This window comes from Cupressus sempervirens, chromosome 7 (assembly GCF_028749045.1).
Source record: "Cupressus sempervirens isolate cs-2001-9-10 chromosome 7, ASM2874904v1, whole genome shotgun sequence".
Taxonomy (NCBI): Eukaryota; Viridiplantae; Streptophyta; class Pinopsida; order Cupressales; family Cupressaceae; genus Cupressus; species Cupressus sempervirens.
In genome coordinates, this window is record NC_143124.1 from 418,166,573 (window position 1) to 418,184,707 (window position 18,135).

An 18,135-nucleotide genomic window follows, 5' to 3' on the forward strand; every position below is an offset into this window, starting at 1 on the left:
TCTTATGTTTTTTATATTAAATTGCCTAAAAAAAGAAGTTGACCCTTGATGATCAAAATAATAGAAACCTCATTAACAACAAATGTCCAACTACATAATAACCAATACAATCGCAACCCTAACATTTAATTAAATCGTCAAATATTTCAACTTATTTTAGATTATAGAAGTATTTTTCTATATTTCTATTATTTGATTAATAGTCTCCATGTCAAATTAGTAAAATGTTCATTCCATATTTTCTTAATTTTCATTATTAAATTTTATATTAAAGTCTTTTAAAATAAATATAGTTTAAAATATATTCAATTAAACATTTAATTATATTAATTTTTTTGGAAACTCCTTTTTTAATCTATTAAATGTTATATTATTAATTTTGTTGATACTATAAAATTATTTTTTGTGTTGTATAATTTATTAATAAATTATAGTGAGAATATAAATGTAAGAAATTAATTGACTTAATCTTATTTCATGTGTTATGTAATGTCTTAAAATGTTCTTCAAAACATATCAAATAATTTTTTACTTACCCAAAATAAATAGTATTTATTTTACTACTATACACCAAAAATTCAAAATTTTCAACAACATAATAATAAAAATTCAAGCCTTGCCACAACAAAAAAAGAAGCTATCTAGTCACCTTGATAGTTATATCTATTATAGACCAGATAAATGACAACATATTATACATAAGTTTTCCTCTTGAATAATGTGACATAACAAACACGTTGCATGACATCACATGGGTATGGGGGCATTCAATTTAAATAACTTGCACCATAGTTATTTCAGAGTTTACTACATTCAAGAATTTAGTTTCTCTAAACATCTTTCTTCTTGCATAACCTTAGATTTCGAATGAGAAACTAAATAGTCATTTGACAATAGGAAGGATCCCCACACAAATCCATTGTACACCCTTCAAGAGGCTCCCTATGTCCAAATCTAACAACGATAATAACCTATTTTAGAGCTATTTTGGTGCACACTCCACCATTTCACACTAGCATATGGTATCACATATTACTAGATAAATAATGACAGTTACATTCTTAGTTCTTAACGTACATCAATTTTCAACAAAAAAAATGTGTTGTTGTCTTTTTCTCTACTTGATTCCATATAGTTATTGTTCTAGATTTTGGGTAGTAAAGTTGAGTGTTTTGGAATTTATTGTGTGTGCAAGAGTCAAGAATTGGTCATTGTAATGTGTATTTCTAAACATATTTTGTATTGCCTCATTACTCATTCACTTTCACAACTAAATATTTGTGTAATTGATTCAATACTTATGCACAAATTCCCTAGTAATTGTGTACTATTCATACAAAAAAGCCACAATTGATCTAAGAACTAGCTTCTTATTTGAAAATAGGTAGTTTTCGGCCTGCTAGATAATTTTTTTGGTCATATTTTAATCTACATAATTTAATAAACATGATTGAATCAGAAGTGGTAAAATGATCTTCTCCTAATGCTTAAAAATTTACTAAATGAAACTTATAATTTTAAGACATTTCCTAGAAATAAACTTTAACCTTTCCTTCTTCTTAGACATTTGTTATGAGTTTTAACTCCAAAAAGATATAGAGGATGTGATGAGGTGAAATTTCTATTACTGAATATCAAAGGACATCAAAGTATTACCATTTTAAGACATAAAAGATCTCACACACTCCTCGAATAAACTATCACCAAATCATATTTTCAAAATTAGTTTATGATGATGGTAGAAGCTTCCCCTATCCTATTTTTAGTCATTTATAGCTTCTAGAACCTTTAAATAAAATAAAAAATTCCCTCTTCCATTTTTATTTCTTAATTCCTTCATATTCATAGACATACAACACCATCTTCTTTAATGTGATTTGGTTGGAGATTTTGTTTTCTTTCATGATTATACTCTAGAACTCTCTCCCTTCACAAAGTTTTTCCTCAAAAATGTCTTAGCGTAGTTGTGTTATGTCTTGCATAATCATTCCCTACATTTTGTCTAGTAAAGTGTTGGATCCCACTTATCTTTTTTCTTTATCCCTTTTTCTAGGCTGAGTTTTATTTTTCTTTACTCTCCTTTGAGATCTAGGATCCCAGAGATCACTTATTGTTACCTTTGATTTGTTACATTTAATGATTTTTCCCTAATTGCTTTGTAAAAGTTCATGGATCATTTTGACCACCAATCATTTAGAAGTTATTTCTAAGAGCACCTATGCCATCAGATGTTTGACTCTATAATTTTTTGTGTTTTCTTGTGAATTAGGACTTTTGTTGGGTACTTTTGGAGAACCTCTTGGGTGAACTAGGACTTTTGTTGTGTGTTTTCTTGTATAGTGATGCGTAGTTATGGACATGTTCGACACTATGTCTTGATGACATGGTTGAGTGCGCATTGTTTGAGTCAAAGATGTATGGAAGATGTACCTAATTTATAGAGAGTAGTTCAAAGACAAAATATTGGAAAAGTAATTCTGGATGTTTTTTGACTATCTTACATTTGAGATGTAATGAAGAGATGTGCAGTCAAGTAGTGATAGAGGGCAGTCAGTTGATGATGTCATTCATGTGCTGAGAGAGAAAGCAACAAAAAGGAGATAATATTGGAGTATGTAAGCACTAAATATCAAATTGTAGATATCTTTATGAAGTCTTTGCCTAAAGGTACTTTTGAGTACTTGAGAGGTATGCTTGGGGTTATGCCCCTACCTACTTTTGAGTAGATGACGATGAGAGTGCATCAGTCCAGTGGTACACATCACTATTATTAAGCCTAGATTGAATGTTGATGCTTACTTAATGGGGGATTATCTAGTATGTGCTAAGTAAATTGAGGACTCTTGGTATTGGTATTGAACGGTATCTTTGACCACTTGAGTTGATTGAAGAGTTGAAGAAGTAGTTATAACACTCGGTGTATAACAATTCATATTTTTGTATTTTTTTGAAGTCTTTGATATTGATGTCAATGGGGGAGAATATGCATGAAAAATATATCTCCTAAGTATGGTGGAGAGATATCTCTTTAGAGAGATTTAGAAAGATTCATGAAAGGAAGCAGGAATATGCACCTGATGTATTGTGAATTATTTAGTGTGAAGTAAACAATTGATGTATAAGAAGAAGGAGTATGCACCTATGTGCATCTCTTGTGTTTGAGATTCCTTTTAGCGTGTGGACAACTAATGCTAGTCTCAAAATCCAAAGGATTTTAGACTTTCTTGATGGAGAGGATTCGAGAAGACGAGGATAGAAGTAGTAGTAGTAGTAGAGTATTACTTGGTATTCTTGAAACTTAGATATTTTTTCATCTATGTTTCCATCAATGCCAGAGGGGGAGATTGTTAGCATAAATGTTCATGATACTATATTTGGGGAGTATCTTGAGCATTGGAGAATATTGACATGTTGCATTCATGACTATATTTGTCATTGATGTCAATATAGCATGGTTTCTGTAAAGGTTGGTTGAGTAATAGATAGAGATCTTGATGGTATAGACAATGGTTTGAATGTCTAGTGATGCACAATTATGGACATGTTTGACATAGTGTCCTAATGATGTGGTCGAGTGTGCATTGTCTGAGTCAAAGACGTCCAAAAGATTTACCTAATTTACAGAGAACGGTTCAAAGCTAGAGTATTACAAAAGCAATTCCTAATGTTTGTTGGCTATCTTACATTTGAGATGTAATGAAGAGATGCACAGTCAAGCAGTGATAGAGGATAGTCAGCTGATGATGTCAGCGAGTGCGCAAACCCTAGTATCACACATGTGAAGTTTTTGTATAGACTATGAGCTGGCAGTGTTATTGTAATTGTAATTAATTAATTATCTTATTATAATTAATTGGGAAAGCCTCAAGGCCGACTCAAGGAATTATTATGAAGATATGGTATAAAGTAAAGATGTTTTTCTTGATTGTAAGTGTATTCAAGTATTGTGATCGATGATGAAGTGTGAAGTACGAGAAGGAGTAGAATACTTACTAAATGCGAGTAAGTGATCAAAGGGATTATTGGATGTGAGATTCGTGATTTGGTTGCAATATTAGAAGAGGTAGAGAGTCAGTTGATAGGACAGAGAAAGAGGGAGGAAGAATACAATACCATTCTATTATTCTACAAGGGATAGTATAGAGATCATTTGGATAGTGGGTTCATTGGTCAGCCCTTGAAGCTATTTGGGCAGTGGGTTTAGCTATCTTACACAACTCCTAACAGGGATTCAAAGTCTCCTAATTGAGACTCGTATGTATTGAATGTTGTAACAGACTCCTAACAGGGTCTATCCTCTAACAAGAAATATTTATATTAGTACATCATCTTGTGGGTACCATCCCCACCAGGGTTTTCCCTCTGATCAATGGTTTTCCTAGTTGACATATCTTGTGTTATTGTGTATGAGTATCTTGTTGTGGTTTGAGTTTATATTACTCATATGGTTAAGTGTGTTTAAGGTTGATAATTTTGATATTAATTGGATAACTTATTCACAACCCCCCCCCCCCCCTCAATTATATCAATGGACTATGTATTCTAATACAGGGTTGTAGTTGCACCAAAAGACTAACCTTTCAATGCCTGAAACAACCAATAAGCTTATTCCATCTCTAAAAACTTAAGATTGCCCAATTGTCTTTTATAGCTAGCTAGTAGCCATGTTTGACTGATTATGACTTTGACCAAGTTGACCTAAATGAAGAAATCATTTTTATGTTACATTCTAGGGGTAAGAGATATGTAATGTTCAAGATTTGAAATTTTGATGAATCTATTTGATTAGTTTGCAAATATGATTCCATTTGCAATTTCTAAGGATTTGTTGGTATTCAAATTCACAAATTAATTAGAGGGCTTGTTCAAGATGTTATAACTTTTAATATGTGATAGATGAGCTTATAAAAATCATGCCACTATGTTCCATCATGAAAATACTCCATGTGTGCCAATTTTCAAGCCTTGACAATTTCATTTTCACATTTTCCTAAGCACATTCCATATGCAAAAATCTAGTATTCGTCAGCATGCCCAATTCTGTAATTCCCACTAGCCAACATTTAATGGTTACCAATTACAACCAGATTATTATCATGAGCCCAAATTGTATCCTCTTATTCTCCACATATAAGTTTACAAATTCCCCAAGGTGTAAGTTCCCAATTTGTCGTTTGACTTCTTTTTTTGAAGTCAACCAAATGTAGTTTATTGTTTCTAACAAGTTTGTAGGATGTTTTTTAGATAGTCAACTTCAGTGGCTAATATATTTTCATTCAATAGTTTTCTTGAGACAAATTTTGATAGGAGACAGTACGTGGGCCAAAGAGTAATTGTGCCAAGTATCAACCCCACAAAAGATGATTTTATTAATTTCCAAGGGTTGTTGTGAGGCCTCCCAATATAGAGTTGACAGTTTGCAGAAAGGGTTGAAATTGAGTTTTAATGTTAAACCACTTATCACTCTTGTTTATAATAAGTGAAAGGATATTGTTTGAATGAGTTTGATAATCTAGTTGATTGAGTTTTATATTTTTTAGTTAGACTCGTCTTGGGGCTTGACTTAGCTTATCACAGTGAGTCATCAAAATCAACATGCATAATAAGACAGATCTGATATGTTGTACATTGCATTGAAGCATGGGGTGTCCCACTTTAAAAAAGGGATTCAATGCTAAGTACTTTAAAGACCATAGAAGGAATACCATTGTCCCAGCATGGGCATGAGAAAAGAAAACAACGGCCAGGAGGTAGATCACAAGCCTACGCACAAGTAGGGCATTTTTCTCTCAAACACAGTTAAGTTTTGAAGTGTGAATAGTGCCCATTTTGATCATCGAGGAGATGGAGAAGATCCATGAGAACAAGTAACAAATTCAAAAAGGGGTTAAATAGAGGCAGAGATCATGTAGGCATCTAAGATTGTATTGAGGAAAATTCCAAGTTTTATTTAGATGGCATTTTAATGTAATATGGGTTTATGTGATGTGCCAAGTGATGGTCCATGCTACGCAACATGCTCTAGCTCTTCATTCATTAGTATTAGTTGGTTTATGTTTTCACATGGTTGGGAAATGCTTAAGTACATCATCCCATATTTGATGTGCATTTATACTCAAACATATTTAAATATAGAAACACTATATATTTTAGCTGTCTACAAAAATGGCTTATGACACAAGGCATGTGGATGCTCGCATGGGCCTTAGGTAGTTAAGTACATGCAAACCAAATTTTGACAAAACGTGTAATCAACACAGTGACGACTATGCAACCAGATCAATGAACATAATGGTGCCACATGGCATAATCGGGATGCATGTCTGACTTCATAAAAGATGGAAGCTTAACTGGAAGGTAAGTGTCTAGGCTACAATATCAGTTGGTTGTGACATCATCAGTCGGAATAGGTGGTCAACAAGAAATACAAAGAGGTTATGTTGAATGGTGAGTGAGTAGTTATCAGATAGGTTTGCAAGGTTGCGCTAACCACTAGTGGTTAGTCACAACCTCATAGCAGTCAATGAAAATTCATGATTAATGGTTGTGAGCTTGCACTAACAATTTGAGTGTGACTTCTCTAAACACTAGGTAGGCCCTAACACATGAGATGCAAAGTTGCATGATTCTGCCACGTGGCAAGGCAATTTATGGTCAAATCAAAATGTGGCAAATAGCAATGAGATGACGATCAGGTGTTAAGTTATGGCTAGTCTAAATTTAATTAAGAGTTAAAATGTTAAAATATTTAATTTCCCAATCTAAGCGCTCAAGACGAAAAAGTTTCAAATTTGAATGGGGTCCACATTTTTTAAATGAATTTTATTCTATTGTAAAGTTTTGACTTTATAATAAAGTTATATGTTTTGTGAAGAGGCTTGTACATGTAATTTTTGGGCATGGTTTCCTTTCAAAGGAGAGTTGTCTACCTCAAATGGAGCTCGAACATATCAGTGTCATATACTGTTGGAAAGGGGAGAGAATGGAGTTTCCATTTGCGTAGTCCAAAAAGGTGCAAGTATTAGTAGTAAAGAGGTGTTCCAAGGTTTTTCCAGAAAGGGTATTTTTTTCAAGTGCATTGTCATGGTTGTTTTTGACTCATCAATGGCAGTTAAAGACCTCTATTTGCAAATCCACCATCTGGGTATGGACCTAATTTGGAGGAGAACATAATAACACTATTGTTTTTTTGTTGTGACATTTTGGAGGGTCTTTTGCCAGTGATTTTAGTATCAGATTTAATATTCATCCGAAAAGGGTTTTCATCATTTGAAGAGATATTTCTCAATTTGTTGTGCAACATGAGGAAGATTTGATTTTCAGTTGAAATAGGAGAGATAAGAGAAGATTTACAAGAACATTAGATGAAGAATAAAGATGAAAAGTGGTAGCTATAGATCAAATCCAACCCATATTCATTCTTCTACTTATTCTTTCTTTCTCTCATTGTATAGGGTTGGTTCTAGCACATTTGAGAAAATCTCAAGAAGAGAGAAGTGGTGAAAGTGATTATTCTTATGCAAGTGAAGGTATGAGCTCTTCTTCTAAATCTAAAAACAAACTTCCATTCTTACATTCTTCAAATTAGGTTGTAATTGAAATGTTGGAAGAGGAATTATCTACACAATATGAGGATAAAGAAATGATAAATGAATGCATTACTCACAAGGATGATTCACTTGATTGTGTAGAGGAATACCATGAGGTTACACATGAGATTCATGATATCAAATTATTGGATGAATCATGTCCAACATGTGATAAAGTTTCAAATAAGTATAATTCAATTTTTCCCTTGTGTGATGCATTTCTACAACAAGTGATTGTGACCTTCAACATGTTTTGATTTAAAGTAAAAATACATCAACACCCAGTAATCATTTTAAAGAAGACAATGTAAGTAATGTTGATTTAGATTCCACATGCTTGATTGATGAAGTCAATATAGTGTCTTCATATAGTGATGATTTTGAGATTTCTTCTTTTTGTGTTGAAAGTATTCATGACAGTGATGTTAAAATGGCTTCAAGATATTTTATAACCCATTATATGATGAAGACATTGATGTTGACCAACCCACCCTTTGCCACAATGTTTATAAAGGGTCTCTTCATGGTATTGTAAATCCTCTTTTTAAAGAATATGTAGAGGAACATGGGCTGAATGACTCTAATTTTAATGATGATGATATGTCTATTTTTAGTGAAATATAAGATTATACAACTTCTTATGTTGGTAGTGACAAAGATGTTAATGACACCTTTTGTGAGTTTTCCAATGAGTTACACAATGTTGATTGTGATGAAGGTCAACTTTATGGTGAATGATTTCATGTGATACCTAATTAGTTGTTTGAGGATTGTGTAGACATGTTGTGGAACCTTGGATTGGTTTCATATTTTGAGGCTAACAAAATTTGTGGTTAAAAATTAGCTTGCTCATTCACATGCCAGTCAATTACACAAGAAGTTTTATTGTATGTCTATTTTCATTCATGAAGTTGAGTAATAATCTTTTGCTTTTAAACTGGGTAGCTTGCATGAATCATATGAGGAAGAAGAGTTTCAGATTGGTTTTGAAATTCATGAGCATGTTGATCCATTCTTTCATAGTAAGCAAGATTTTGAGGCTATTTCTAGTTGGTCCATGCACTATGAAAGTGAAAATGAAGAGGTTGTTTTCTTTTTGCTTAATGGATTAATGGAAAGTGTTGATGTATTTGATGATATTGATGGAAATAACACTTTTATCTTACCTCGGGAAGAAAGAAATGAAAATCAGATTTGTCTATGAAGTTTTGATGGCCCAGGTCTATTATTTGTACAACTAGACATAGATTTATTGCTTTCAATAAAAAGTTGTTCAAGAGAGTTTGTTGCAATGATCAACTTCTTCTAAGAGATATAAATTCTTCCAATGCCCGTAGGGGCCATGCATCACTAGGAAAAGCTACTGTTGGGATTAAAAATTACAAGAGGATTTTGAGTACCATATTAAGTGTTGAAAATAGATTGATACAAGTATGAAAAATTTATTTCAATCATTATTTTTCCACTAATGTCAAATGTGCTTTTAACTAGTAAGACAAGTGCTTATATGATTTAAGTACTATCACTTGTTTGATTGATGAAGAGGATTTGATCAAAAAGATGTAACAAAAGCACCTAAAGGGAAGGTTGAGTTATGATATAAAAGAAGAGTACAAGAATAAATTAAGATAGTGATATCATAGTGTATTGATAATCTACTTAAGGTTACAAAGGTTGGTTACACTAAGCAAGTTCAGAAGAACAAGTCAAACAAAGTTTGTATGAAAAGCTTGACTGAATGGATAGTAGGTGCCAAGAAAAGTTAGTGCAAACTGAGTAGAAAATTAGTTGGAGCCAAGTAAAAGTTCATTTTAGTGTATGCCGAGTAAAGTTTAGTTGATGTCGAGCACCAGTACACTTTCGTTCTTTCTGAGTGATTTTTTAGAGGATGTCGAGCAATGGAGTATGTGTTAAGCATCAAAAACAAGTTAATGTTGAGTGATGACATTATTAGAAAGATCATGAATATGATTTATGTGAGTTGACAAGTTTGTTTTCTTGGATTGTGTGATTCACCAAGTGGAAGATAAGATTGATGAGCTGGTGACACAGAATCCATGGTAAACTATTTTAAGGTGAATCCAAAGAGGATTGAAGGAGAAGTTTCTAGAAGTAATATGGAATTATGGGTATATTCATTGAATCCTACCTAATCCTTCCTAACCTTAAATTGGATGATAGAGAATGAACGACAAAAGATCTTAATTCTCTATTTATAGCTATGGTTGGTCAAAAGAAAGGGTTGTCATGTGCAAGAACCTAAGGAAGATAAGGAGTCAAGGGTATTGCTTCAACAAGTGACCTAAGTGAAGAATTTGCATTGGCATGTTAAGTAAGAAGGCTTAAGGGTATGAATTCTTAAAGGGTGAACAAGCTATCAAAGCTAAAATGTGTGAAAGCCAATCAAAATAGAGGACTAAAACAGAGATCTGTAATCTACAAATAGAGTTGTAAATTGTTTTCAGATCAAAGCCTTACTATTAATTCTCTAATAATTGTATCACTTTAGGTTAAATCCTTTGGATTAAGGTTGACCTAAAAATCATTCGTAAATCCTTTAATCGGGTGACATTCTGAGTGAATGTTCTAAATTCTTCTAACAAGGCTCACTCCTAACAGGGTGATTGAAATCCTTTAATAGGGTCACATTTAATAGTGTGTATTGTAACCTTTAACAAGGTTGGCCTTTCAAAGGGCATCACTTCAGAAGAGTGAAAAAGTCCACATAAATCATTGTGTCAAATGTGTTGTTGAATCTATTATGTTTCATGTTTACATTTCTACAAATTGATTTGATAGTAACCTACAAGTTTTTAGTGATCACATAAATCTTATGGATGCATGCATGATGATAAATGTTTTATGGGTTCACTAAGATGTGAAAAATTTTATTTATACATTTGGACCTTAAATAATTGATTCACCACACCCCCCCCCCCCCCCCAGTTATTCTAAATAATTCCAACAATTGGTATCAGAGCCATCTTCTTAAGAGGACTAGTTTCAAGATGTCAAAAAGAAATGTACCCAAGCTTAATAGAGATAACTTCCCTGCATGGAAAAGTTTGATGAAGCTACACCTTGGAGGACTTGAGATCATGTACATCTAATATTACTATTGATCATGTTGATCCTGTTGGAGCTCTAACTATCGAGGATATGAAAAAGAAGAAAGAACACAGCCAGGCAATGTTGGAGATTGCTTTTTTCCTAAGCTATGTTGAATTTGATAATATCAAAGGTCTTGATAGTGCAAAAGAAAATGTGGGATGCTTTAAACACCATTTATGGAGGAGACAAGAATGTTCTAAGAGCCTAAGCTAAAAGTCTAATAGGTAAGTTTGATGATATGAGAATGCAAGAAGGTGAAAATATTGCTCAAGAATAAAAGATGTTGTTAATACAACAAGAGGAGATATTGGTACAATAGATGATGATATTATACTGAGAAAATTTTTAAGAACACTACTACCTATATATGTTATTAGAGTTTCTGCAACACAAGAACTAAGATGTATACCAAGGAATACTCTCTCTTGAAGGTCTAGTAGGTAGACTCACTAATTTTGAGCTATCTAAATTTAACAATTACAAACTTGAAAATATTGAATTTGCTTTCAAATCTAAGCTATCATTGAAGGAGCTTGATGAGAAGAAGAAGAAAAAGACAAAGTATGTGTCCAATGACAGTGGCACAGATGAGGAGGATGTAGAACAACTTGAAGCACTATTGACAAGGAGATTTCACAAAGGTAAAGGCAAATTTAAAGTTAAATTACCTATCATTTGTTTTAGGTGCAATGAAGTTGGTCATATTGTTGCTAGATGTCCAGAGAAGAAAAACTACAGAGGTGGTGACAAGTACAAAGGTAAAAGAGATGAAGACAGAAAAGATTATAAAGACAAAGGAAAGAAGTATTGTTGCATTGCTGAAGAGGAAACAAAAGATGAATTTGGTGAGCATTATGATGAAGTGGTGTATGTTGCAATGAAGGACAAATCTGATGAAGATGAAGCAATTGCACTTGTGTCTTGTATGAACAAGAATGATAGATGGATCATTGACAGTGGATGCTCACATGATATGACTAGAGATAAAAGTAAGTTCATTACTTTGAATTGTTATGATGGAAATAGTGTAAGATTTAGTGATGATGCACCATGTTTGATAAAAGGAAAAGGCTTTATCAAACTCACAGAAAATATTCTATGTGACGATGCTTACTATGTTGAAGGACTTAACTATATTCTGTTGAGTGTGTCATAATTGAATAATTTAGGATGTAAGGTTGAATTTGAAAAAAAGATTGTTAAGATATATAATACTGATGGAAAATTGAAAAGGGTGATCAAACTAGGAGTAATCTATTCTATCTTGGTATAGAGGAAAATTGATGATGTTTGGCTATGGCACAAAAGGCTATGTCATGTTAATTTTGATAACTTGGTCAGTATCAGTAATATGAGAAAAGTTAGAGGTTTGCCTAAGTTGAAGAAGCCTGATAATATAATGTGCAAACAATGTCAATTAGAAAAAATGACAAAGTCAATTTTTAAGAGCAAGACTCATACCTCTAAAGGAATACTAGAGATTGTTCATACTGACTTGCATGGATCAATTGAAGTGCAAATCTACAAAGGAGATAAGTACATTATGATGCTTGTTGATAATTATTCTAAAATGATGACAATTATGTTTTTGAAACAGAAATCTTATGCTTTCCAAATGTTTAAGTGGTACTTAGCAAGAGGTTAGAAGGAAACAAGTAAAATCTTGAAATGTTTGAGATCTGACAGAGGAGGAGAATTTACATCAAATGAGTTTGAGATGTTCTACAATGACAGAGGAATCAAAAGACAGAAATTTGCTCCTAAGATCCCTCCACAAAATGGAATTTTTGAAAGGAGGAATGGGTATGTAATGGACTATGCCAAGACACTCATGATAGAGAAAAATGTTGCATTGAAATACTGGACAGAAGCTATAAGTATAGATATCTATACCTTGAATTGTGTACAAGTCAAGAAAGGTACTCATTCAACACCTTTTGAACTATGGTATGGATACTCACTTAATATAAAATATTTTAAGGTATTTGGAAACAAATGCTTTATTCTGAAAGATTCCAAGAATGGTAAATTCGATGCAAAAAGTAAAGAAGGTATATTCTTAGGGTATTTCACAAGAAGTAAAGCTTACAAGTGTTTAAATATTAACACTAACAAAGTTGTGGAAAGTGCAAATGTGAAATTTGATGAATATACATAAGTACATGAGACTGAACCTATGAAAGAGCTAGAAGAATACAAATAATTTGTATACTTTTATGAAGGTATGTCTATTGAAGAAGATGTTGCAGATCAAGCTACAAACCGATAGCAAGTTTTAGTGACTATTGAATCACACAGTATGAACGTCGAGTTGCACTTAGGAACTGAACTAAATTTAGATGCCAAGTTACAGAATGAAGTTGAGGAATATTTTGATTCAAAAATTAGTGTACATGAGAGAGATTTCGGAATACCTAAAAGAGATGTACATAGTGACTCTAAAGTAGGTAGACCAAATGAAGAAACAAGAGTTGAACCAATATTGTCCAAATATGTCAAGAGACATCATCCTATTGCACAGATCATTGGAGATAAAGATGCTAGACCAATGAAAAGAAATAAGTTGAGAAATGATACCTAAATTAGTCAAAGATTTCTTAGAAGATGTGGATTGAAGTAAAGCCATGGAAGAAGAGATTAAAAAAATTGAGAAAAATAAGACATGGACTCTAGTTCCTAGACTAGAAGAACAAAATGTGATTGGCACCAAGTGGATATTCAAAAATAAACTAAATGAAAATGGTGAAGTCACAAGGAACAAGACAAAATTAGTCTACAAAGGGTATGCATAAGAAGAAGGAATTGACTATAAAGAAACATTTTCTTCTGTTGTTAGATTAGAAAGAATGAGAACTTTACTTGCTTATTCTATATACAAAGGTTTCAAAGTTTATCAAATGGATGTTTAATCTATATTTTTGAATGGTATATCAGAGGAAGAAGTCTACACAAAATAGCCAGAAGGATTTTTTGATGTTAACAATAAGAACATGGTGTGTAAACTATACAAAGCTCTATATGGCTTGAAACAAGCACCAAGAGCATGGTATGAGAGACTTCATAATTATTTTGTAAAGATTGGATTTGAAAGGCATGATGATAACAAAAATCTATACATGAAGACAAAGAAAGGCCAAGCTATTTTGTTGTTTGAAATTTTTGTTGATGATATCATATTTGGAGGTCAAGATGCTTTATGTAAGGCTTTTGCAAATGAAATGAAGCAAGAATTTGAAATGTCTATGTTTGGAGAGATCAAGTTCTCTGTGGGTTTGCAAGTACATCAGATGAAACATGGTATATATATATATATCACTCAGTCAAAGTATGTCAAGGAGATACTAAAAACTTTTGGATTGGAGGATTATGAACCAGTAAGTATACCTATGGTGACAAGCCATAAATTATCAAAGAATGATGATTCAGCTAAGTTGAATCAAATATTGTACAGGTCTATGATTGAAAAATTACAATATGTAGTACATAGTAGACTTGATATTGCATTATCTATACGGATAGTTGCAAGATTCTGTACTAAACCCAGGGAGAATCATTTAATGGTTGTAAAGAGAATAATGAGATATCTAAAAAGAACAGAGGAATATGGTTTATACTACAATAAAAATAAGAAATTTGAATTTGAGAGCCTATACTGATGTTGATTGGGCTGGAAACATTGACAACAGAAAGAGCACCAATAGAGGAGCATTTTTCTTAGGCAATAGGTTGGTTACATGGACTAGCAAGAAACAAAATTGCACTTCACAATCTACTGTTGAAGTTGAATATGTTGTTGTTGTTGTAAATGGTACAAACATTGTATGGCTCAAATAGCTACTCAAAGGTATGCAGGAAGAGATTAGTGAACCAGTGACACTTTATTGTGATAATACAAGTGTTATAAATATATCAAAGAATCTTGTGATGCACACAATGACTAAGCACATTGCTATCAAGTATCATTACTTGAGAGAATTAGTTCAAGATAAATAGGTGAAGATGGAATATGTTAACACAAAACAACAAATTGTTGATATCTTCACAAAAGCATTACCTAAGGATGCTCATGAGTATCTAAGAGATAAACTAGGGGTGGTACCCCTATCAAAGGTCATCTAAGTAACAACAGGAGTGTCCTACATCAAACATATATGTTACAAATTATTACAGCGAATCTTACTTAAGGAGCTGCCTAAAGTAATCAAAGAACTGAAATTTCAAATGAGTCAAAAGCAAGGTGACATAGGAGACACAAAAGAAGTTCATATCTACATATTAAGATGACAAGTCTTTCGCATTGTTGTCAATGAGGGAGATAGTTACTGATTAGGGAAAATTCAACAGATTGGAGATTGAACAAGAGGGAGAAATCCTAGCGCACAAGTATGAGGGAGAAATGTTGACTGCTGAGAAAGAAAGTGTATCTATAGATAACATCTATCTAGTAAGAGGGAGATAACTGTAGAAGGGAGATATGAGAAGTAATTTAGAGGGAGTTATGAGGATGACACAAAAGAATTTTGTAAACTATTCAGAAGATGAAAGTTGCTGATAAAGGGAGAGATTTCAATACAAGAGATTATTTTATTTTTGGTATTTTGTTGGTCTTACTATTTTAACTAGACAATTTGGTTGATCAGTTTGGTTTGCCATCATTGTTGAAAGAGGGAGATTGTTGAAAATAGATTGATTCAAATATGATAAATTTGTTTCAACCATTGTTTTGTCACTAATGTCAAACATGCTTTCTACTGTTAAGACAGTTGCTTATATGGTTTAAGTACTATCACTTGTTTGATTGATGAAGAGGATTTGATCAACAAGATGTAACAAAAAGCACCTAGAGGGAAGGTTGAGTTATGATATAAAAGAGGAGTACAAGAATTAGCTAAGATAGTGATATCATAGTGCATTGATAATCTACTTAAGGTTACAAAGGCTGGTTACACTAAGCAAGTTCAGTAGAACAAGTCAAACAAAGTTGGTCTGCCAAGCTTGATAGAATGGATAGTAAGTGCCTAGCAAAGTTAGTGAAAGTCGAGTAGAAAATCAATTAGAGCTAAGTAAAAGTTGATTTTATTGTATGCCAAGAAAAATAATGGATGTCAAGTAAAGTTTAGTTGATGTCAAGCACCAATAAACTTTAGTTTGTGCTGAGTGATTTTTCAGAGGATGTCGAGCAATGCAGTATGTGTCAAGCATTAGAAACAAGTTAATGTCAAGTGACAACATTATTAGAAAGATCATGAATTGGATGGATTTGAGCTGACAAGTTTATTTTCTTGGATTGTGTGAACTAGGTGGAAGATAAGATTGATGAGCTAGTAGTGATATGGAATGAGGGGCAGATTATGATGCAACGCAAGGTAGGAGTATCCCTAGAGGAGATGTCCTAGCCCCTAGCAATATAACCATGTAGCAAAAACACAACAACAAGAAACAATAATGCAAGATCTAATATCAAATTACAATAATTCATTCATAGAATATAATTGATTATGTGCAATGTGTCGTACTATAAGGCCTTCACGATTATAGCCAAATACAAAGCAATTAATAGTTCTGCAAGATCCCTCAAGATCCTAATCAAACCCTATCTAGTCTAGATCTACACTCTGGTAGAAACCCCCAAGGAAGATCTCAACTTGTGCTCACAAGCCCACCAAGCAATCTCCTTTTTTCCAAGTCGTAGCTACTAGCTCTTCTCCAAATTCGCTCCTTTACCACCTCCTTCTCCATGATGGATCAACCCTTACAAAAGGCTTCCTCACAACCCCTATTTATACCAATATAATCCATAAGTTGGACCAAAACACAAATTAAATACAAATACATAAATTAAATGCCACAAGTCGGCCTGCAATAGCAATTAAATGTCTAGAAATTGATATCTGAATAAAATTGTGATATCTCCTAGCTCCAATTGAATTAGAACCCATGCTTTGAACCATAGTTATAAATCTAGGTCCTCTACAACCCCTTAAATTTTCAAAGGCTTATTCCCCTAGGAAAAGTGCACATCCATCCTAAAATTCAAACACAATAGATTGTCGCACGAAACTACCAGAAATTGATACTCTAAGAGAATTTCCATATCTCCCAACCTATAATGAATTAGGACTTGTAATCTTGATATAAGGAATTAATATAGGCCCTATTCAATCCTTGAATTTCTCAGCCTCTTATTCACTAAGGATAATTAGTTATACACTCTGCAACAGGCACTCAAAAATAGATAAAACATAGTTTCAGCAGCAAGGTTCAAACAGCTCAAACTTCAACTCAATTCATCCAATCTCTATGAAATCATGAGGAAAGGTTCCCTAATGTGTCTCAAACACATACCTAACCATGAAAAGAATAGATCCACCAAAATCCAAACTTGATGCTCCTACATCAGACTCCCCAGGTAAATAGAAAAGTATGTCCCATACTTTGATGCCCAAAGAAAGATCTACAACCAATGTCATCTTTACCAAAGGCTTCCACTTCATCAAAGTCAAAAGAAAAAATCTAAAATTCCACCATCTATGCTTCATCCACTAAAACATCAGAATCAAATACATATCAACAACAGAATCAGGACGATCACACCCAAGAACAAACTGAACATAAGGCTTCATTAGCAAACCCTCATCCACATTAGCAACTAGTAAATCCACACCAGCAGCAACAAACTCCATATCAATAGCAATATGTAGATCTCCATCAACATATTCCAAACTCTCAACACCAACAACCTCATTTCTCACAACAAGATGCTCTACAATACATGACTCATCACCAACAACAATTGGATCATCCATGACCAAGTGCCCTGCAATTTCCATATCAGATCCAACTAACAGATCATTAAAACCAATCTCTGTCCCAACATCAACAAGGTTAGGAATATCTTCAGAAACAACCTCCAAATACTCTACAAGTTCTATATCAAGTTTCATAATTTGATCAACCAAACCAACATCTTCCATCTTAACCTTGTCATGCCATCTTCTCTCATGAACAAGTCTCTTAACCAACCAAACAACTCTCTTCAAGATTAATAGACTCCAGCTCCACAAACATCTACAAAATTCCTTCCTCATCCTGTCCTTATCTTGATCATTCGAACTAGTTTCAAACAGAGCAACCACCTTCTTAGTTTGATTAGCCAAACTAGCTTTAAACTAAGCAGACATCTTAGAAAAATTCCTCTCCACCTCATCATAGATATTTGCAATCATCTCAGGGTCCAGTCCTCTTGGAGCCATCTCCCAAGATCTTCATAAACCATCTACAACAAATCCTTCTCATGCTCCTTGTGACAATCTCAAATTTTTTGCAAGTTAGATCGCAACCTGCCACCTTGCATAAACAATTAGGAGCCAAATTACAAGTATAGGACCACAGATTTGTAATCCAAAAACTCTCTATGATATGCCTCAACAAGATC

The 18,135-nt window shown here is 33.3% G+C and overlaps 1 pseudogene; it reads right to left on the reverse strand.

Moving 5' to 3' along the window:
* The window catches only part of LOC149547323 (uncharacterized), a 71,357-nt pseudogene extending 53,683 nt beyond the window's left edge, over window positions 1-17,674 (reverse strand).
* Window positions 17,675-18,135: the final 461 nt, after the last annotated feature.